The 22,886-nt window shown below is 35.6% G+C and overlaps 1 long non-coding RNA gene across 1 annotated transcript in view; it reads right to left on the bottom strand.

The window, feature by feature from the left end:
• Positions 1-5,676: 5,676 nt before the first annotated feature.
• The window catches only part of LOC123619137 (uncharacterized), a 135,538-nt gene continuing 118,328 nt past the window's right edge, over positions 5,677-22,886 (bottom strand). The window contains exons 4-5 of the long non-coding RNA XR_012507567.1: positions 7,357-8,837; positions 5,677-5,707 (exon numbers count right to left, since the gene is read on the bottom strand). This is a non-coding gene — a long non-coding RNA (uncharacterized LOC123619137). The remainder of the gene's footprint in view (positions 5,708-7,356; positions 8,838-22,886) is intronic.

Genomic DNA, 22,886 nt, shown 5'->3' on the forward strand with positions numbered 1-22,886 from the left:
CCAACTTGAGAACATGGGATATCTTTCCATTTCTTCACTGGGGAATTCTACCAAACATACAAAGAACTTATCCTGATCCTTCTCAAACTCTTCTAAAAGATTGAAGAGGAGGAAAACACCCTCAAAGTCATTCTGTGAAGCTACCATCACCCTGATACCAAAACCAAATACACTACCAAAAAAGAAAAAAAAATTACAGGCCAATATTTTTGATGAATATATGCTAAACTCAACAAAATATTAGCAAACTGAATCCAGCAGTACATAAAAAGGATCATACACCATGATCAGTTGGATTCATCCCAGGGTCACAAGGATTGTTCATATGCAAATCAAACAATGCGATACACCACATCAACAAAAGACAAAAACAACATGATCATCTCAATTGAGACAGAAAAACCATTTGATAAAAATTCAACATCCATTCATGATAAAAACTCAACAAAGTGGGTATAGAAGAAACATAGCTCAGCATAATAAAAGCTATTTATGACAAACCCAAGCCAACATAATATTCAATGATGAGAAGCTGAAAGCCCTCCTGCTAAAATCTGGAAAACAAGGATGCCCAGTCTCACCACTTCTATTCAACACCGCAGTATCAGAAGTTCTAGCCACAGTGATCTGATAAGAAAAATAAATAAAAGTTATCTAAATTGGAAGGGAAGAGGTAAAGCTTTCATTATATGCAGATGACATGATACTTCATAAAGAAAAGCCTAAAGACTCCACACAAAACTATTAGAACTGATAAATGAATTCAACAAGGTAGCAGGATACAAGATTAACATACAGAAATGTGTTGCATTTATTTCATTGTTAGTATAATCAGAAAGAGAAACTAAAAAAAAAAAAAAAAATCTTAAAATTTCACCAAAAAATAAAATAAAACACTTAGGTATAAACCTGACCAAGGAGTTAAAAGACTTATATGCTGAGAAGTATAAAACATGATAAAGGAAACTGAAAATGATTCAAAGAAATGGAAAGATACCAAAAAAACTTGGCAAAATAGGATCACAGGTCATTATGTAACACTTATTCACTTAACCAAAGTGACAATAAAGGATTTCAAAAGCAAATATGGAAAATTACAATAGATTACTTAACAGATTATAAAATTCTTTACCTTGCATCAAAAGCAGATCAACATTCCAAGAAAACTCTTAACAGAGAGAGAATCAAATTCAGGTTTTGTACCATTTAACCTTTAATTAAAAGGTAAAATTTTAAATTTTACTTAAAATCCATTTACTCAAATTTATTCTAATCTTAGTCCTGACCACACACAGAATTCCTTCATATTCTTTTTTATTCCCTCATAAGCCTCCTCCAACTTTCTATATTCATATTAATCTGTCCCTTATTTTCTTTCTCGTTTAGATATAAACAGCTTTAGGACAAAATTACCTTCTTTCTCTTACTAAAATGCATTTTTATTTCTTATGCCTTTTTTCTTGCATACAAAGATGTTTTCCTTAAACCTTAATTTTTAGTAAAGACTAAGAAGTATGCAATTATGAATTGTCTTTTACATTAGCATTCTTAGATTGGCAAACTTACAAATATTTATCATTTTTCTAAAAACGTGCTCTCTTACAGAAAATGTCTCAGTGTAGCACAAATTATATTAATGATCATAAATATCTGTATTCTCCCTGTAAAAGGAAGCCAATGTTCAGTAATTAATGTTTCAGTATCTTAGTTTATTTGGGAATTATTCACTAAACTTAACATCACCTAATTTAATTTAACAAAACTCTAAAGTTTTAAGTTGCTAAAAATCTGGAGAAACTATTTTTAAATAGATATTCCTAAAACATAATTATTCCTAGAGTTTACCTAAAAGCTCTGATCTTATTTACATTTAACTTATAAAAAATTCATCAGACTGAATTATTACATGTGTTGCAAAGATTATCAGCAAGAAAAATAACACCTTACTTCACTTCCAGTAAACCCTAGGTACAATAAAAATATTATACTTAATGCTGATGACTCTAGAGACATGTTTGTATTAATTAAACCAAAAATGTAAAGTTAGTTTTATACCAAAATACTAATTTAATACTGAATATTTCCCAGATCACATGAACCTTAAATTCATTTGGGTTGCCTTTTTTATATTTCTGAGAATTTATATAAATGCCTAATTTCCTTTAAGGCAATTAGAGTTCAGTAACAAATTAATTTTGGTAAAACTGTCCAGAGGTGAAGACATATCTGTAATGTACACACAGACATAGATACATCCATATAGACACAAAAAACTCAGTTTCATCTCAAAATTTAGTTATGAATCAGGTATTATAATGTAAAACTCACTCACTTTATAAATAACAGTTGGAATAAGTCAAGTTTACTCACTTGAGTTTAGAAAGTCCTCTTTACCACCTCCCCCCCCCCCCTTTTTTTCTTAGTCTCAGGAATGGGAAATGGTCTAGATAAAAGAGTTACTGAGAGCCCTAGTAGAACATTTACATCTCACGTGACAGGGAGAGAAATGCAAATTCCTTTTAGCAAGACTTGTTCCCTTAGGATCAGAGTTTTTAAGAGAGCCTTTGCTCCAGCTCTCTCTAGCTTTCTTACTGTCCCCAAGCCCTAGGCATGGTCTTCTTCACCCTGCCAACCTGGTTTCTTTGGGAGGTCACCAAAGCTCTCCCGGATGTTGGATACCGCTAGGGGTGTCCTTCAGCCTGCAGTGCTTGCATCCTTCTTTCGAGCTTTACGACTGCCCTGAGTGAAAATGGCCGTCTAGACTAAAATGTGGCAGAAGGGACCAAGCTGTGGATATAAAGCCTGTTAAGCCCAACTCATAAGCTATGAGACCTGGAGGTGACAGAGGAACATGTTCCAAACAAAGAAACTAGAGAAAATCCCAGAAGAAGGCAATCTACCTGGAAAGCATTCAAGGTAATATTTGTAAAGATGATCAAAGAACTCAGGAGAAGAATGGATGAACAGAGTGAGAAGTTACAAGTTTTTAAAAGAGAGATAATAAAAAGAACCAAATAGAGATGAAGAATACAATAACTGAATTTAAAAATACACTGGAAGGAATCAATAGCAGATTAAATGATACAGGGGAACAGAGCAGCAAACTGGAAGATAAGAGTCATGGAACTCGCTGAAACTGAACAGAAAAAAGGAAAAAAAAAAGAAACAAAGTTCAAGAGACTTCTAGGACAACACCAAGCATAGCAACATTCACATTACTGGGTTCCCAGAGGAGAAGAGAGAGAAAGAGAGCAGAGAATAAATTTAAATAAAGATACAATAGCTAAAAACTTCCCTAACCTGGGAAAGGAACCAGACATCCGGGTCCAGGAAGCACAGAGAATCCTGAACAGGATCACTCCAATGAAGTCCATATCAAGATACACTGTAATTAAAATGGCAGAAATTAAAGACAAAGAATATTAAAAGCAGCAAGGGAAAATCAATAAGATACATACAAGGGAACTCCAATAAGGCTATGACCTGACTTTTCAGCAGAAATTCTGCAGGCCAGAAAGAAGTGGCATGATATACTTAAATTGATGAAAGGGAAAACCTGGAACCAAGAATACTCTACCTGGCAAATTTGATGGCGTGATCACAAATTTTACAGACAAGCGAAAGCTAAAAAGAGCTGAGCACCACTAAACCAGCTTTGCAACAAATGTTAAAGGAACTTCACTAAGCAAACAAGAAAAGGCCACAGTGAGAAACATGAAAATTATAAAAGGCAAAAGCTCACTGGTAAAGGAAAATATACAGAAAAGGTAGTAAATCAACCACTTACAAGGCTAGTAGGAAGGTTCAAAGATGAAAGTAGTAAAATTATCTATATTTCCCAATAAGTAGTTAAAACACAAAACAAAAAATATAAAATTTGATGTCAAAAACAGTCATGTGGGGAGGAGAGTAAAAATGAAGGATTGTTAAAATGCATTTGGACTTAAGATATCAGCAACTGACCTTAAAATTACTATATATAAATATATATTATATACATATATATATGGTTATCATATGTGTATATAAACTCCATGGTAATCACAAACAAAAAACTATAAATACACACACAAAAAGGAGAAAGAAATCTAAACATAACACTGAAAGTCATCAAATCACAAGGGAAGAGAACAAAAGAAGAAGAAAGGAACAAGCACAAAAACCCAAACAATTAACAAAATATCAGTAAGTATGTTAAATGTAAATGGGCTCAATGGTCCAATCAAAAGACAGAGTGCTGAATGAATACAAAAATGACTCGTAGATATGCTGCATACAAAGACTCAGTTCAGATCTAAAAAACACACAGACTGAAAGTGAGGGGATGGGAAAAAGCCAAGATACCAAAACTTAAAGTAGACTTTAAAACAAAGACTGTAACAAGAGCCAAAGAAGGACATAACATGCTGAACAAGGGATCAATCCAAGAATATATAACCATTGTAAATACATGTATAGTATGTATGTGTATATATATACACACACACACCACGGTTAAATGAGATTTATCCCAGGGATGCAAGGAAGGTTCAATATCTGCAAATCAATCAATGTGATAGACCACATTAACAAATTTAAGGATGAAAACATGATCATCTCAATAGATTCAGAAAAAGCTTTTGACAAAATTTAACATCCATTTATGATAAAAACTCTACAAAGTGAGTATAGATGGAACATATCTCAACATAAGAGAGGCCATATATAATGAACCCAGAGCTAAAATCATACTCAATGGTGAAAAAGTTGAAAGCATTAGCTCCAAGATCAGGAACAAGACAAGGGTGCATACTCTTGCCACTTTTATTCAGTAGAGCATTGGAACTCCCAACCTCAGCAGTAAGACATAAATAAATACAGGAATACAAATTGGAAAGGAAAAAGTAAAATGGTCACTGTTTGCAAATGATACAATATTATATGCAGAAAATCCTAAAGATGCCACTATAAAAACTACTAGAGCTCATCAATGAGTTGGGTAAAATTGAAGGGTACAAAGTTAATATATAGAAATCTATTGCATTCTCTACACTAAAAACAAACTATCAGAAATGGGAAGTAAATAATCCCATTTACAACTGCATCAGAAAGAATAAAATAACTAGGAATAAATCTAACTAAGGAGTAAAAGACCTATACTCGGAAAAGTATCAGACACTGATGATAGAAATTGAGGACAACACAAATGCAAAAATATACCATGTTCATTAAGTAGAAAAGTTAATATTGTTAAAATGATTATACTACCCAAGGCACTCTACAGATTCAGTGCAATTCCTATCAATATACCAATGGTATTTTTCACAGAAATGGAACAAATAATTAAAAAATGTGTATGGAAACAAAAAACACCCCAAATAGCCAAAACAAAGATGGGAAAGATGAACAGAGCTAGAGGAATCATGCTCCCTAAACTCAGACTATAGTAAAAGCGATAGTAATCAAAACAGTGTGGTACTGGCACAAAAACAGACACATAGATCAGTGGAACAGAAATAGCCCAGAAATAAACCCATGCACTTATGGTCTATTAATCTATGAAAAGGAAGTAAGATTACACAATAGGAAAAGACAGTCTCTTCAATATATGGTGCTGGGAAAACTGGACAGCTACATGTAAAAGAATGAAATTAGAACATTTAACACCATAAAAAAAAACTGAAAATGAATTACATACCTAAATGTAAGACTGGGAACTATAAAGCTCCTAGAAGAAAACATAGGTATAACACTCACTGACATAAATCATAGATCCAAAAAAAAAAAAAAAAATACTGCTATCTCCTAGGGCAAAGGAAACAAAACCAAAAATAAACAAATGGGACCTAATTAAACATAAAGCTTTTGTACAGCAAAAGAAACCATTGACAAAACAAAAAGGCAACTTCTGAATGTGAGAAAATATTTGCAAATAATATGACCAGTAAGAGGTTAACATCCAAAGTAATTTATACAACTCAGAATCAAAAAAACCAAAGAACCCAATTGAAAAATGGGCAGAATACCTGAATAGACATACATGCACCCCAATGTTAACAGCAGCATTATTTATAATAGCCAATATATGGAAGCAATCTAAGTCTCAATCAACAGATAAATGGATAAAGAAGATATGATATACATATATATACACATATATATAATGGAATATTACTCAGCTATGAAAAGAATGGAATTTTGCCTTTTGTAGTAGTATGGATAGGTCTGCAGGATATTATGCTTAGTGAAATAAGCCAAAGTAAGACAAGTATTGTTATCATTTATATGTGAAATCTAAAAAATAAACAAATGAATGTAACCAGAAATAGACTCACAGATTTAGAGAACAAACTAATGGTTATCAGTAAAGTGAGGGAATGGCAGAAGGGCAAGATAGAGGTGTTAAGAGATACAAAATATTAAGTATAAAATAAATAAGCTACAAGGATGTATCATACAGCATAGAGAATTCAGGGGAAAAACAATTCTGAAAAGATGTTTTATCAAGCCAGGAAAACTAGTTTTGGAATTTCAAAAAAAAAAGAGCCCCATCTTGGCCATTTTCAGGGTGAAATTTCCTTCAGTTTCCAATTAAGGAAATACTTGTCATTTTAATTTTTATATACACATAAGCCTGGCTGGGTTGTTAGTTGGAGGAAGGCTTTCTGATGTCCATCATTTCTCTGTTTGAGAAACTCTTTTTTCCAATTTTAAAGTAGAATTGGGGTTAAAATTTACTAATGAAATTTGCATGTTGGGCAAATGTGCTGCTTTTGAGCTTACCTCCTCTAGGTGTCACCACAGAGTTACTTCAGCTCTTTCACGTGTCTGTTTTTCTCTCCAGTAGTTTAAAGCTGTCTTGGGCGTTGGGGTCACTGAGTGGCCAACTCTCATACTTGGTTCCCAGAAAAACAAGTTTTTAATTATGGGACCATTGCACAGTATGAGGACTCTGCCTCCACCACTCCTGTAAATTTCTTGGTTGCCTGAGAAAGCGATAACCAGGAGGTTCCTTGTCCCTCTTCTTTGGAAAACAGCTCTCATCTGATATTTCCACTTTTATCCTAACAAATTCCGTTAAGGTAGACAAACTGAGGAAAGACGTCAGGTCAGCTCCTACCTAATTACCCAGTCCAAGTCTCCTTTGTACTATAAAGCTGACCAAAATCATCTCAGTTGTTTCTCAACTGAGCAGAATCATCCCAGTATTTCTCAATTGGGGGTAATCTCGGTATCTTTCAGCTGAGCAATATAGAGGCACCTCTTCTTGAACCCAAAAAGTATAATCTACTCCTCATAGTGAAGAGTTTAACCACCTCTGAATAAATTCAGAATCTTTAACCAGAAGTAAGAGATCTGGTACCCAGAGAGACTTACCATGGAGGCTGATGAGCACAGGGAGTCCTGCTGGTACCAAGGCTCTGGATTCTAATAGGGTGAAGAAGAGAGGTCTGCTCTGAGTCCCTTCAATGGTCACCAAAACAAACAAAAAATTAACCTGTAAAAGCTGAGAGTCAAATTTATTCAGTGTCTTACTGAAGACTATAGCCCAGGAAACAGCCTCTCAGATAGCTCTGAGAAATTGTTCTGAGGAAGTAAGTGTGTGTGGGGGTCTGTATCAATGTGGTTTTGGCAAAGCGGGTATATGCAACCAAGCACATGTCTCGGTAGAAGGTTGTTAGTCATGAGGAACAGATACCTTACTTAATGGTTTTAGTGCTTTTCTAAGTATGGGAAGGTGCAAGAATTGGGGTTCATTAAATTTTCTCTTGAAAATATCTAATAAATTATCAAAAGGTCTGTTCTGCCAGTTTTCCCAGAGCACAGAGTGCCTCATTCCTGATCTCCGCCCTGAATTGCTTTCGGGGTATGTTGGAGGTCAGCAACTCCAGGGGCTAAGGACTCAATCCTTGTAGAACTGGATGGTGAGTGATATTCTTTAGCTGGCACTACAAACTATAACATGGATTTCAAGGAAGGTAAATTACTGAAGGAGTCCCTCTCTCTGAATCAAAAGGTTGCTCCTCTTGGTATTTTCTAGGAATTCCAGGCAGAAAGAAATCTAGTATGAGGAATTAGGTACCTTCAAAATAACTAGAAGACATGACAGATCAAAGGTCAAAGAAAATTGTTGCCAAGTTTTTAGGAAATCAGGACACTGCAGGAATGATGAAATGATTTCAGTTTGCTGCATCCCTGAGGTAGCTGACCCAGCTACCCCTTGTGATATTGTAATTCTTCCTTAATAATAAATATATATTTGTTCTACATCCCAGTTCCTGGCCCAGAGCTCCCAAAACCCTTGAAAGTTCCTAAGTGATAAATGTTAAAGATGTCTTTTGTTATTCATAACAAGTTCTTTTCACCCACAGCTGAGTTTGTTAATACAGTGACTTTTGGAAAGCACCTAAACCAGACGGAAAAAATCTCTTAAAGGGTTGGAATTTTTAGCACCCCCAACCTCCTGGGAGGGGAGAGAGGCTGAAGATTGTGTTCAATCACCAATGGCCAATGATTTCATCAGTCAAGTCTAAGTAATGAAGCCTCTACCTGAGGCTACTATTTTCCCACATCTTGCCTCTTACGAATTTCTTCCATCTGGCTGTTGCCGACTTTCTGCCTTTTATAATAAACCAATAATCTAGTAAGTAAACAAAGGAATTTTCCCAGACAGGACTGGCTTTCTTCTTTTAATTCCGCCTCCTGCCAAACACCATCACTGTCTCCAGAGCAGTGACGACTTCTGCTTCAAGTATCTTCAGAATGTCACAGGACACTTCTCATGGTAGAATCTAAGCTAGAAATCTTAGGCCGAGGGTGTTAAGAAAATTCATTGCCATTCTTCTTGTCCCTGAAAACTAGGAGAAAAAACAGAAGAGTTGGGATGAATGATGGTTACAAAATAAGCTTGCAAAACACACACACAGACAAAGAAACAAAACCCCACTTTGTGGCATGAAAGACCAACTGAAGGCCAGGCAACCTCTCTTACGGGCTGATTCCTAGCCATAGGGCTACACAGGGCTCAGAGAACGGGGCTTAGTTTTCACTGAAACTTTGTCATCAGAATTATATAGGACACAATACCAGCTGCTGTCAATACCCTTAGGTCAAGCTTTTTAATTTTGTAGTTTAAATAATCTTCACTCTTACTGATTTAAGGCTGCTGTCATCATTAATTAATGAGAGAGAAATGTTATATTATTTACTATAATGGTGGATTTGTTTTCTTGTAATTTTGTTAAATTTACATATTTTAAAGTCACCAGGAACACACTTTAGGAATGCTGTATCTTCCTGGCGAATGACTATTTCATCAAAATGTAGTGATCCTATCTATCTCCAAAAATACTTTTTTTGCCCTAGAATCTACTTTATATGAGACTAATAGGGGCATACCAGCTGTCTTTGAAAAGTGTGTGACTGGCACATATTTATTCCATCTCATATTTCAATCTATGTTATTCCTTTTTTAAGCTGATGCCTTATAAATAGCACTAGCTAGATTTTGTAGGATTTTTATTCAATCTGAAAATTCTTGAATAAAAATCCTACAAAATCTAGCTAATGCTATTGACAACAGCAAGTTTTCAAATCAGTGTAAATTCGCTGTTCTTTCCATTTCTTAAGAATTTGAAGCATTTAAATGAAGGTGAAAGTTTAATTCTTCTATTTTCTAATCTTTAAAACATTTGGGAAAAGTTGATTAGGAAGCTTTTATAATTTATAATTTCTAAATTTTGATGTATTCTTTGTAAAAGTACTGATTAGTGTTTTAGATAAATTTTGTTAAATAAATTTATTATTATAGTAAATGCAGCATTAAATGAAATGATAATAGTAGTACATGATCTTTCACATGCAAAGCCCCTGGGGGCATTTAAAGATCTTGGCAACAATACCATTTGTCAATCATACCAGATATTATTGAGCAACATTGGCAAGAATGGGCATCACTGTCTTATGCATGTTTTTAATGGAATGGCACTGGAGTTTCACTTTAGAAAGAATTTGCTATTTGTTCATTTGCTTGGTAAATTTTTACATTTGTTAATTTATAAGGAGTGTCCTTTTGAGGTAATTTAGAGCTTGTTTTACATCACTGTATGGAATCTTACCAAATGCTCTTTTATGTATTGAAATTACTATATGATTTTTCTCCTTTAATGGGTGATATAATTAGTTCTCTTGGCAGATTTCCTGATACTGAACTATCTTTGCATTACTCAAATTATCCCTGTTTGTTCATACAGTAGTTTACGTAGTTATATACTGATGGATTTTACTTGATCATATTATATAGAAAATTTTTCCTTCTATATTCATTGATGAAATCTGTGTATCTTTACCTGGTTTTGCATTTAAGTTTCTTCTCAGTTTACAAAATAAATTTGGGGAGTTTCAGATTTAGTTAACGTCAGAAGTACCTAATTTTTAAAGGATTAGTAGGTTTTAAAGGCAAAACCATCTTACCTTGATGTTTGTCTTGATGTTTAATTTTATTTTAAAATCTTAGCTCTTTAATTACCTTTCCAATCTCTTCTGTGATAACTTCACATTTTCTACTTCGTGGATCACTTTGAGTATACTTCCTCTGGTTTTTCAAATTTCATACTATTGAGTTGATTATGGTATTTATTCTCTTACAATCCTGTCATCTCTTTCATAGCTACAATTATTTATTTTATCCAATTTTTACATTTTTAATACATGCTTTATACTTTTTTGCTAATTAAAAGGGCTTTTAAATTTTTTCTTTATTTCAGTCTCTTTTCTTTAGTTATGAAGGCATTTAACACTATTCATTTTCCCCTGATTAAGGATTTGCTACATCTCATGTTTTGCCATATCGTGTTTCCATTTCATTGCTACATAAATGGTTCTGAATTTTATTTTGATATCCTCTTTGATCAAAGATCAAAGGATAAGAGGCTTGATTTTTAAATAAATTAAATATTTTTTCTAATTTAAATTTTTATTAGAATATTATAAAAAATGCAGCCTACTATGTCTCTCTGCTTTTTAATATTGTGCTAAGTTTTCCTTGTGCCAAATGCATGACAGATTTTTGAATATATTCTAAGGGTATACAACACAATTATATTCTCTTTTTAAAGGATGTATGGAATCTATAAAAATAGTTTTGATGATTGTATTATTTAATTCTGTGTTTACTTTTTTCTAATTTTCACTATTATCTGAAAGACTTCAATTAAAATATCTCATTAGAAGGTGAGTATTAATCAAGTGTTTGTATTTCTAATACTTTTTACCTTATATATTTAGATTCAGTGTTGTTTGGCCCCGAAAGATTTATGACTGTCATATCTTCCTTATAAATTATAGCTTTAGGGAGCACAAAATATTCTCTTTATCCTATTTCAGTCTACATATTCAGTTCTACATTTAGTTCCGGGAAACTTTCTTCTATAATTGTTTAATTATTGCATTTCTTCCATCTGTTTCCCCTTTTTTTGGAACACCTATTATTGGTATATTAATTTGCCTGTATCTCTTTTCTAGGTATCTTATTTTTCCTATAAGATTTATAATTCTTTCATGTTTTGTGTTTTATCACTTGACTTTTCAGAAAACTAATTCAAGTTTCAACAATGATTTCCTTCAACTACAATTCTGATATTTTTTTCCTTTTTAAAAAAAATTTCCAGGAAGTACAGAGTATCTTATCAAAGAGTTAGTACAGGAGCACATAACACTGAAGTATTTAAAATACATGGCAAACAGCATTGGGAAGTATTTCCAACTAATTCTAAGGGTTCAATATCAGAGTTCCACTCCTTGAGGAACTGGAATAGGTGGCAAATTAAGTAATGAGCTTGTGCAATGCGGTATATGATAAGATACCAGTGGTCAAAGCTGGATTCAGAGCAGGGAGAGCATATTGAAAATTTGGCAGAAATCCTGTCATTACTATAGGGTAGGGGCAAAGATCAAAATTAGATAATCAGAAAGCTAAACATGTTGCTCTTTCTAAAGGATGGACTACTGCTCTGTAGTGACTGCCCTGTATGGAGAATGAGATGATGACAAGTACCTAGAAATCCCAGTGTGGCAGAAGTCTGAGAATTAAACTGGCCCTGTCTGCTTCTAGGATAAAACTGTTCTCTAAAACCCATACACTAATGGACTTAGGGCTTGGAGGGCAGGTCAGCAAGGGTAGCTCCTTATTTATATGGGTCAGGCATATTTGACTGTTTGCAAGTGAGGGGCTGGGATATCATCCGTACTACAGTGGAGATAACCTTTGCCCAGCAACTCCAGAGTCTTCCCTGCACATGCTATTTACACAAGGTACACAGCTAAAGTAGAGTGTTAACAGCTGTGTGAATGTCTGGAATAAGCTAATGGTTCAAAATTGGACAGAGAAAGCAAAATGAGCATGGGGAAAATAAAGTTCACAGGACTTCCAACACTGCAGCTGCTCTTCAAGGTGATGGGAGGAAATAAACCACCCCATGGTAGGAACAGAGGATGAACCTGTCCAGAGCAAGAGAGAAATGGCCTCTGTGGGAAAAGATTGGTTGCAGAAGCATTTGACAAGCATTTGACAATATCATCCATATTAACAGAAAGGTCAAGGAGAATGAAGGTATAGAGAAAACCTGACAACAATTTGGAAAAATAATCAATATCTAGATTTTAGGGGAATTCTGAAGTCATGAATAATACCAAGCTAGCAAGCATGTTTTTGCTGGGAGAATCAGCAAAAGAGAACAGAAGGTCAGTGTACTGATGAAGTGAAGATGAATTTTCTCATCCATCTGACAACAAATCTATGCTCCATGTGTTGTGCTCTGTGGCTGTCTCTGGGGCTATGATCAGTTATGAATGTTCCTTCATCATATTCATGGCCTGTGGGGAGGAAATCCTATAGAAATGATTGGGATTACTGCACTGTGCACCTCACAGCTACATGCAGTTTATCAATAATCGAACAAGATTTTCTTGCCACGGCCAACCTTCTAGATGAATTATATATAGGACACATTCAAATCAAATAGAAAGTGAGATCAGTGGAGTTCCATCTGGGCTTGAGATCCTGTGAAGGCCATCATATAATGAAGCACCCTCCAGGATGACATCTGAAACAATAGTTCCTCAGGTTGATGAGTTCAGTAATGACTCGCTCTGTTATTTCCTTCCAGGACTGATTAAAATAGCTCTTGAGTTCCTGAAAATACTGAAGTGTTTATAAATGAAGCAAACAGATGTCTGGTGAAAAACAAGATGGGGCACGCTCAGACAGGGGTGTCTGTATGGTGAAACGAATTCTCCTCAGCAAACTTGTGAATCAAAGTATTTCTTTCATGTTGAATAATTCTGATTTTGTGAGAGCCTTCTCTCCAAGAGGGGTGATTGTAACTGGACCAATCTTAAGAATATACTTATTATTTATATCATTTACATTTTCATGAATAGAGTCTGCCAGGGTATACATCTTACCTAATCCTACATTCACTCAAAAATGACTGAGTAAGCACCTACCATGTCAAAGTTTTAGTCTTAGTGGGTAAAATAAGCTAAATTAGATCTAGCCTTGGACCAGGAGGAGCACACAGACAGGAAGACAATTCATAGCCGTTACTCACCAAAATATGGTGTGCTGTGACATAAGAAAAGTATAAAGTATTGTAAAAGTCTGTTTTGTTTTTAAGCTGAAGAGAGATTTGAATAGGCTACTTTGAGGATAGGATACATAAATGAGACCAAAAAATGAAGATCTTCTGTAAGAATAGATACTATGGAGAGAGAACCCAGGGGTGCAAGGAATGGAGAAATAATAGAATTATAAAACTTGAAGAGACCACAAGGGGACATTTGATTGGGGTGACATGCATCCTGATCCAAAATAATTTCTATTAACTTCTGTAAAATTTGATTAATAATGATAATATTTGCCTTATTTTTATATGCCAGTATGTCTTTGTGGGCCCTTGAGGACAGGGATCATGTATGTATTTACATTCCTACAGAAAATGCTTAGTATGTGACTGGACAGCAAAAATACTTGTCCAGTCAGAATGAATATAGAAGAGTGTGGTCTTAGAAATGGTAGGTGGGTGACCCCTCCTCTCGTTACTTCTTGTCCCTTTTTCACATTGGAATAAGATTTGATTTCTGCATCTCTTCATTCTCCTTAGTTTCTTTTATCCATTTTTTTTTTTACAGTCCTTAAAATGCACATCTCATCCCTTTCTTCAATTTCCATGTGACATGACATCATTTCCTTCATGCCCCTCATTAGATTATTTAACGTGCTCATCTCATTACACCTTTCCCGTCTTGCATCTCATTACACAGTCCTTACATATCTCATTACACGATGCCATTTTTGTATCTCATTGTCATTTCATTTCTGCATCTTATTACATTAAAACCTAGTTCCCATTATATCTTACATATTTAGAAAATTTATATACTCTCCCTTCCTTCTTTTATGCATCTAATTATACGGCCTCTCCTTTATGTAACCAGCTCATTACACTTTTCCTTTCAGTCATCTCATTTCAGCCCTGAAGTATGCCCATCTTATAGGACACTGCCTGAGACAGCTCATTAAACCATCTCACGTATTCACTTCATTACAGCTTCTTAACATATACGTCTTACGACATAGAACTCTTCATGAATCTCATTAAAATCCTGGAAGATACATATCTCCCTATCCTCTTCTAGCTTATGCATCCTGCCACTGCATCACAATTGCACATCTCATTCAAATATTCATTTTTATTATTTTAATATGCCCCTTAATTATAAACTTTCTATTTGCTAATAGTTCAGTACTTCATTTTTTACTGAATGAAGTACAGTCAGTTACAGTGTGTCAATTTCTGGTGTACAGCACAATGTCCCAGTCATGCATATACATACATGTATTTGTTTTGATATTCTTTTTCATTAAAAGGTATTACAAGATATTGAATATAGTTCTCTGTGCTATACAGAAGAAACATGCTTTTTATCTATCTATAGTGGTTAATACTTGCAAATCTCAAACTCCCAAATTTATTCCTTTCCACCTGCACTTCACTTTTTTATTTCAATATCTAACAAGACTGACCACCTATCTCTCAAAAAAGGGGTTTTCTTCAACAGTATCATGTGTCTGTAAATTATTATATATTATTACATCGATGTTTCTCAAACTGGTGCCCTGGGGAGGTTAATAGATATGCAATAAAAATAAGTTCAAATCATTGTGGGTTAATAATAAGTTTACATGAATTAGTAAAAAATCAAATAAAAAACTTACATTCTTATTTTAGGATTTCTTGGAGCTTTTTATACACTACTGAGAACTATGCATATTCATAAAAAAGGTCTGGCCTATAGCATTTCTCAAATGGATAAGCCATACATGTATTAACTGCTCCCAAAACTTGTGTCCCACAGAGCACAATTTAAGAAAGTCTGCAGTGCAATATTTCATATATTTGTATCTATATACAATTCCGTATTTACTTATTTTACTTGTAATCCTGCATAGCTTTCCATAACTCATGACACTTGCAGAAGTTGATTCATCAATTAATACCTCATCACAGTGGTTCCTAAACTCTGGTAGCAGAGTCACCTGAAGAACTGGGCAAAAATACAAAGATCCTCGCTCCATCCTATTTCAGCAAGCCTGGCTTTTGTGATCGTTATCAGCTCTCCAGGTGATTGTGCTACACACCAGAGTTGAGGAACCACTGCCTTATTGTTTACTGTATCATGTGCTGTGTGAGGCTGCAGAAGGACAGACACAGACATGGACCTTAATCATGAAATTGTAACAAGTCAATGATCATGGCTGCTTCCTTTCTCTGTAGCTACTAGAAAAAGATATGCAGGTACTTTGTCCCAGTGAGCTGGCCTGCTTATCTGACTGTGAGGAGTACACTGAAGCTATTTGCTTAATGGTTGGAGCACAAGCTTTGGCATTAGACAGACCTGGATTTAAATCTCCTTTTTTCCAATATCTGATGATCTTGGCGAAGGACACACTATCTCTCTGAGCATCAGTGTCCCTGACTGTACAGTGGGGTCATGATACTTTCTCATATCATTACTGTTAGGAATATACGAGCTTAGTACAAAGAAATTCAGATCACAATCACTTGCACAAAGCGACTCCTCAAGAAACAGTAACTAGTATTGGGAACTTTATTTTGACCCCCATATGTCACATTAAGTTTACTGCCTTTTGAAATTACTACTGTGTATCCACTGATCCTCAGTTAACATTGTGAAGGATTAAGTGAAGAAACGTAATTTCCCTATATGATCATCAAGGGAGACTGTACCTGAACATCACAAGTTTGCCTGCCGGCCACGAACCTTACAGACTTCAGCATATATGGTAGATTACCAACTTATTATAGGACAGAAACTCAGAACTTACACACTCATACATGGGTGACAAATGGTGTGATAGTGACCCAGAGGACAGAAAACCTTAGTGCATGTCTCTAAAGTTGAGTGATTTCAGATACGTTGTTTCACCTCTGACAGTCTTGATTTCTTATCACCTGTGCAAATGACACTAATAATCCTTGTGACTATCTCAGAAAACATTGTTGTTGTCACATAATATCATCCATGTGAAAATATGCTATACAAAATATTTCATACAACCCCAAAAGGGGAATTTGTTGTTACTTCCCGACATTTATCAGAAAAGTTAGTTCCCATGTGAACCTCAGTCAATTACAAGTGTATTTGCAGTGTGGTCTCTAGATAGCAAGTCTGCTCTTTTACATATTCAAACTGCTCCTTTGAGGGGCTCAGGCAGAGACCTAGAGATTCTGATTCACAACATGTTAGATGAGGACAAGACAAGGGTGCTTTTTGTAAAAGCAACCTCTTTCCATCCCCAAGATGATGCAGGAAAACTGATAAAGAACCCCTCAAGGAGTGGGTCTCAAACTTGTCTGCACACTGGAATCAACTGAGGAGCTTTAAAAACCACTGATGCCTGGGTCCCCACAACAGAGATTCTACATTAATTGTTTGGGACGGGGCATCAGAATCTTTATAGGGCCCTCCTCTGATTCTGACGTGTCATAAAGCTGACGAACCTCTGCCCTTCCAATTCAGAGGACCCGATGGCTCTCCCACCCTAGTTTGAAAGAGGGAGTCGGCTTAAAATAGATTTCTATATGCTCAGTCTTTCTAAGGATGCCCACCATGGCAATGTCCTTTGGAACCAGTCTTTCTTCCTAATTACTCTAGAGCATTTTTTAAAATGCTAACACCAGCCCCTGTTCTTTCTTAGAAGTATCTGGTCCCATAATTAGGGAACTTCATGATTGGAGTGAGGAACAACTTTCTTTTAGTGGCCTCAGTTTCCTACCAGCTCCTAGCATCCTGCTGGTACTAAGAGCTCACTGAATACATACTGACTGACTAAATCCTGGCCATGAATATCACCAAAATCAGGTTTTTACTTAGGCATACTCGTCAGAATTAGTATACTTCCTGATTCTACAAGAATCAGAAGCAAAATGAAACTGTGGCTTGTTTTCTTAACAAACAGATTCCAACCTTAAACTGAGAAAATGTCTACTAGGAGATGCATATACTTTTAGAAGACACCTCCATACTGTGAGTTCCAAGCATCACTTTAGGTTAATCCTAAAGGTGAAGATGTGTTTCCTCTTAATGTTATGCTTATATTACATTCAGTTAGGGAAGACACTGGCAAGATCCAGGTAGACCTGGTTGTAGAGAACTACTTTTAAGCTTGTTTGTTTTATTTTCTGTTTCTCCATATGATAGAAACTGCATTAATTCATTGGCCTTACATAATATACTGTTCCTCACAAATTATCAAGGACGGTGCCCCAGTACCACAATCTCAGCAAACTATCACAAAATAACACATAAGTAAATATCCTAAATTAAATATGAGTAATGGAAATTGATTCAAAATATTCAATAGTCTCCTCCTAAATGAAAGCAAAAACAAAAATAAGCTTGTATAAGAAATAAAAGGAAAACAAAAATACTTGATAAGGAATAAAAAAAATCAGTCATATACAGCAAATTCCTGGTTGAAAAAGACAAACCAAATGCCTTACAAAAACATTTGATAACATTTTGTACAGGTTATGATATTTTAAAGAATTCAAAAATGAAGGGAAACGGGAAAAAAAACAATGCTCAATTTAGAGAAATGCTAGTGGCATTTCCATAAAAATCAAGAACAAGGTGAATATGTTTCATAGTTGATCTTTAACATAGTTTTGGAAATTTGGGCTGATGTAATGACATGAAAAAGTAGTAAGTATAGATAACAGAAAGTAGGTGTTAAAATTATTTTCAAGTGATATAATTTTCTGTGTTGAAAACCTAGAGATTAAAGCTTTGTTTCTCATGACTGAACTGCTACAATATAAATATACAAAAATAAATATGCTTACTATCTGCCAGCACTAACCAAACCAAATAAATAGAAAAAATCCATTTTCTGTGACAGTTTAAAATATAAAGTATTGGAAATAATTTTCGCAGGAAATATGAAATGCCTTTGTATCTGGTGGTTACAAAGCTGCTAGGAGATTAGATTTCTATGTTATCTACTTCTCTCACACCATCCGAATTTGCAGTCCTTCTCATGGGACTGCCAAAAACAAAAGGAATAACCCAAGGGTCTGGCACTTAAACAAGACGAGTTATATTAATTTGACCCAAAACATAAAGATTACAGCACAAACACGTATCACTTATGTAAGCAAAGACGGGTCCCAGATTGTGGCGACTTACGGAAGTCAGTGTCTCACTGTGAACCATCCCTAGGCGTTCTCTCGCAGCCACTGCTACGTAACAGAACATGATCCAGAATCCATCACTCAAAAAGTGCAGCCACACGAAAGAACAGGTCTTTCTGATGGCGTGGTAACATTTGAACTCATAATCCCCAATTCTAGTGACTCCATGAGAGTCATGAAGGGGGCCAATGCATACATGCTTCTGTTCTCGGCTCTTTTGAGGCTCATACTAAGCCTATACTTCCCAACCCACATGAAGTTAGGCGAGGGCACGTGACTCTCTCTGGCCAATAAAATATGAACGGAAGTAAGCATGTATCACCCCTGGATGAACTCTGAGTCAGTGCACTTGGTACCACCTCACCACAGAAGTAAGGGAAGCACATGTTGATAGGGAGCTCCCATTAGCCTCAGTCCCTGAGCGACTACAGTGGCCAAAGCCCCCAGCCAACCCACAGTGAGAAAGAAACAGATACATATTGTGTTAATAAAGAAATAGGCTGTAACTGTGTCATGCCGTTGAGATTTTGGAATTGTTACCACAGCCTTATGTTCCCCATAGTCTGACTAGGGAAAGTTCATTTTAGGGTTTTTACAGAACTAGTAGCAGCCAGCCGTTGGCCACTTCATTAGCTAGTCCAAACATGTGATAAGATTGCTATCCAACTGCTATTAAGCAAGAAAAAGTTGGTAAAGTCTAGCGATTAATGGGATTTTTTTAAGTGGCATGGGAAAATCTAACTCTGGACTTTATATGGTCATATTGTCATCAAAATCGATGGAATGTGAAATATTAAGATGCAAATGTTACTCAGTGATCTAAGGATTGTAGAATAAGAATTGAGTTTTTCCTTGTACTTTTGCTGAGCTATTACCTCTATATTCCTTTGACTGAGAGTCAGTCCACTCTTGAAAACGTGTGGTCACCCTGCCTCCCTGGAACAACTGAGTAACACACTTGTCTGACATGGAGAAGTAAATGGGAAGAAGACACTGGGGGAGGGAGGAGAAGAGGGAAAAGGAGAGACAGAGGTACAAGGGAAATGCATGTGTACTATAACCTCTTGAATTTTCCCTGGAAGAAAAAAATAGTGATTCAAATTTAATAGAGAAAAAAAAGACCTCCAGAGAGATAGAGACAAAATAAGAGGCCAAAGACAGAATAAATGGGGGCAGGGGGAAAGACACAAGGATAAAAAGAGCATTTACAAAGGGGAAAAAAACTAAATAAGAGAGAAAATTAAAGAAATTGTTGAATGCCTGCATGGGTGTCTTAGTACCTCAGTTTTTTTTTTTCTAATTAGATGAACACAACTGATATCACGCTATTCGTAAATAATCAGATCTCCTCCTGCAGCACAAATTGCATTTTCAGCTGACTAGTTTATAATAAATAAAAATTCACCAAAGTGCATGTTTCTTGAGATTGGGTCATTTAGAAACTTCCATTCCATTAAAAGTAAGTTTTATTTCCTTGACAAAGGCCACTAGCTGAAACGTCAATTGCCTGTCCTAATGGATGACACCTGTAAGTAAAATAAACATATTTTTAATGGAATAGATGGTCAAAGTGACCTTATCTCAAGATAGCATGCACTTTGGTGAATATTTATTGCTGAATTAAAGAGATCCTAATATGAAAGGACAGTAGTTCCTCTTCATTACCTTTCCTTGCTGTATAAAGGCAGAAGTTTTTAAAATGCTCAAATTACCTTCAGAATTTACCAATCCTTGAGTAAAAACATACATAATAAACACTATGAATAATCTGAAATAAATCTGATTTCAAAGTATTACTATATTGCATACTATATAAATATATAAAATACTGATTTATAATATAATTATTAATATTAATATGCTGCTGAAATTAAAAACACATTCTTACAACCACAAATTCTTATTCCATTCATCAGCAATACTGTTATTTGTCACTCTACCCTATTTAGTTGGTTTGCAATATATTTTCAAACAGTAACAGCCAAATCCAAGTCTGCTGATGAAATGCGAAAGTGAAACGTAATTTTAAAAATTAAAAGCAAATTTGGTGACACACTGCATTTTTAATTCTTAACTGGGGGAAAACATCTATACTTATACTGGATTTAGGTATAAGGTTTCCACTGATGACAGATAAAAAGATGACATAAGATATGGTAGCTCATTCAAATTTGTAGAAATTACACCAAATCCCCCAAGGAAAACAAATGCCAAAGATGTTCTAAAAGGTGTTTTTGATATGTTGAAGTAGATTTACAAAATCTAATTATTTTCCAATTATGTAGGATCTTTTGAAATCATGTAATTAATGCCTTTTATTTTCAAGATTAGTAAGTTAAGTTCCAGAAAGTTCAAAAGGCTTGGCAAGATTCATAACCCTGGATCTTTGCAGACTTAGAGCCAGGGCCTTGATTCTTTGGAGAGAAAGACATATTCCCTTCAGAGTTCTGTGCTACGCTGCCTGAGTCATAACCATTGTAGTCAATATTCCTCCTTAATGTTCCACATTACATGAAAAGCCTTCATGTCTGACCTATGTATAAATTACCTAGTGCTACTTTAAAAAAAAAATCACACCAAAACTTAATGTCCAAAATGATAATAATTATCTTTAAGAAGTTTGGGAGCCGCTCAGTTGGAGGGTTTTGGCTCAGGGTGTCTTAGGAGGTTCAGTCTGATGTTGGCTTGAGCTGCAATCAACTGAAAGTTTGAGCTGGATAATCTACTTTGCAGATCTCCTTTGCTCAGAGGAGCAGGTTGCTGCCGGCTGTTGCTTAGGGCCTGTCCATAGGGAGGATGGCTTTACCCAAAGTGAGAGAACCCAAGAGATCAAGGATGAAACTTCCTTTTATAACCTAGCCTCAGAAAACATACTCTCTCTCTCACTATCTTCCCATTGGTCATGTGGAACCAGTTCTAATGAAATGTGAGAGGAGACCACACAAAAGCATGAAGACCAAGAGGCAAGGATTACTGAGAACAAACTTGGAGTCTGACAGCCATTGTCTGCCTCACGGTCTCAAACAATGTATGTCACTCCCACATGCAAAATACACTGAGCCACTCCTAAGGCCCACAAGTCTTCTTCCATTTGAGCACACCTTCCTGGCTTCTCATTATATAAATAAGGTACAGATACAAATGAGGCTCCTCAGCTGTGGTTCTTTTACTCCTTGAATGGAGTCTTTCTCAATCTCAAGATCTGTGAACTAGAGAGGCAAGATATCTGCCCACTCACGTGCACACACACACACACACACACCATACAATGGTGGGAGAGACAGAAGATGACTGCTGTAGAACCATTCAAAAAATGAAAAGACAGGAAGTACATAGGAATCACTGGTTGTTAAAAATTCTGAAATCCAGCCAGGCATGTACTGGCAGTTTCTTAATTAGAACCCGGCCCTGTTCTCTGGGAATTATCACAGCTCTGCCCTCTGGGCTCTTTTTTCTACCCTCTGAGTCTGCCTCCTTTTTCCATAATAAACGGCCAGTGTTTATAAATGAATATTTTTCTCAGCCTGCTTTCTGCCTATAGCAGTTCAGAGGCTCAAATGCCTCTTTTCATTTTGTCTCCTCTGTCCCTTTTAATTCAAGGTGACAATGTTTACCATAGAATAATTCTCTTAAAAACCTATGGGCTTCCTATAAAGCTACTGGCTTCATCCCACTAGACAAAAGCCACACAGGAAGTCCTTCTCTGCCTTGAGATTCTTAGAAAGCTCCTGTAGGCCAACACATTTAATAGTCACATAAGCGCTATTGTTTAATGAGGATCTGTGAAGCACATCCTTAAGATTCTTGAAAAAACTTATTTTCTGTCTGAGGCACCACTTTAAATCTTCCCGAGGTTTTAACAGAGTTTTTCAATTGTACCCTCAGTTTCATCTTCAGATCAGGAGTTATCAAAGTGTGTCCAAGGACACCTGGCAGTGGGGTCTCCAAGACACTCTTGGAGAGTCCACAAGGTCAAAACTATTTTATAATAACACTAAGACACAATTTGTCTTTTTCTGTCTTAGTATCCCATGCGGTAGAATTTTCCAGAGGCTAGATAGATAACTTCCAGCTGTCTTCTGTCAAGTCGGGTATTAAAGAAATTTGCAAACATGTAAAAACATGACACTC

Source organism: Camelus bactrianus, chromosome 6 (assembly GCF_048773025.1).
Source record: "Camelus bactrianus isolate YW-2024 breed Bactrian camel chromosome 6, ASM4877302v1, whole genome shotgun sequence".
NCBI lineage: Eukaryota > Metazoa > Chordata > Mammalia > Artiodactyla > Camelidae > Camelus > Camelus bactrianus.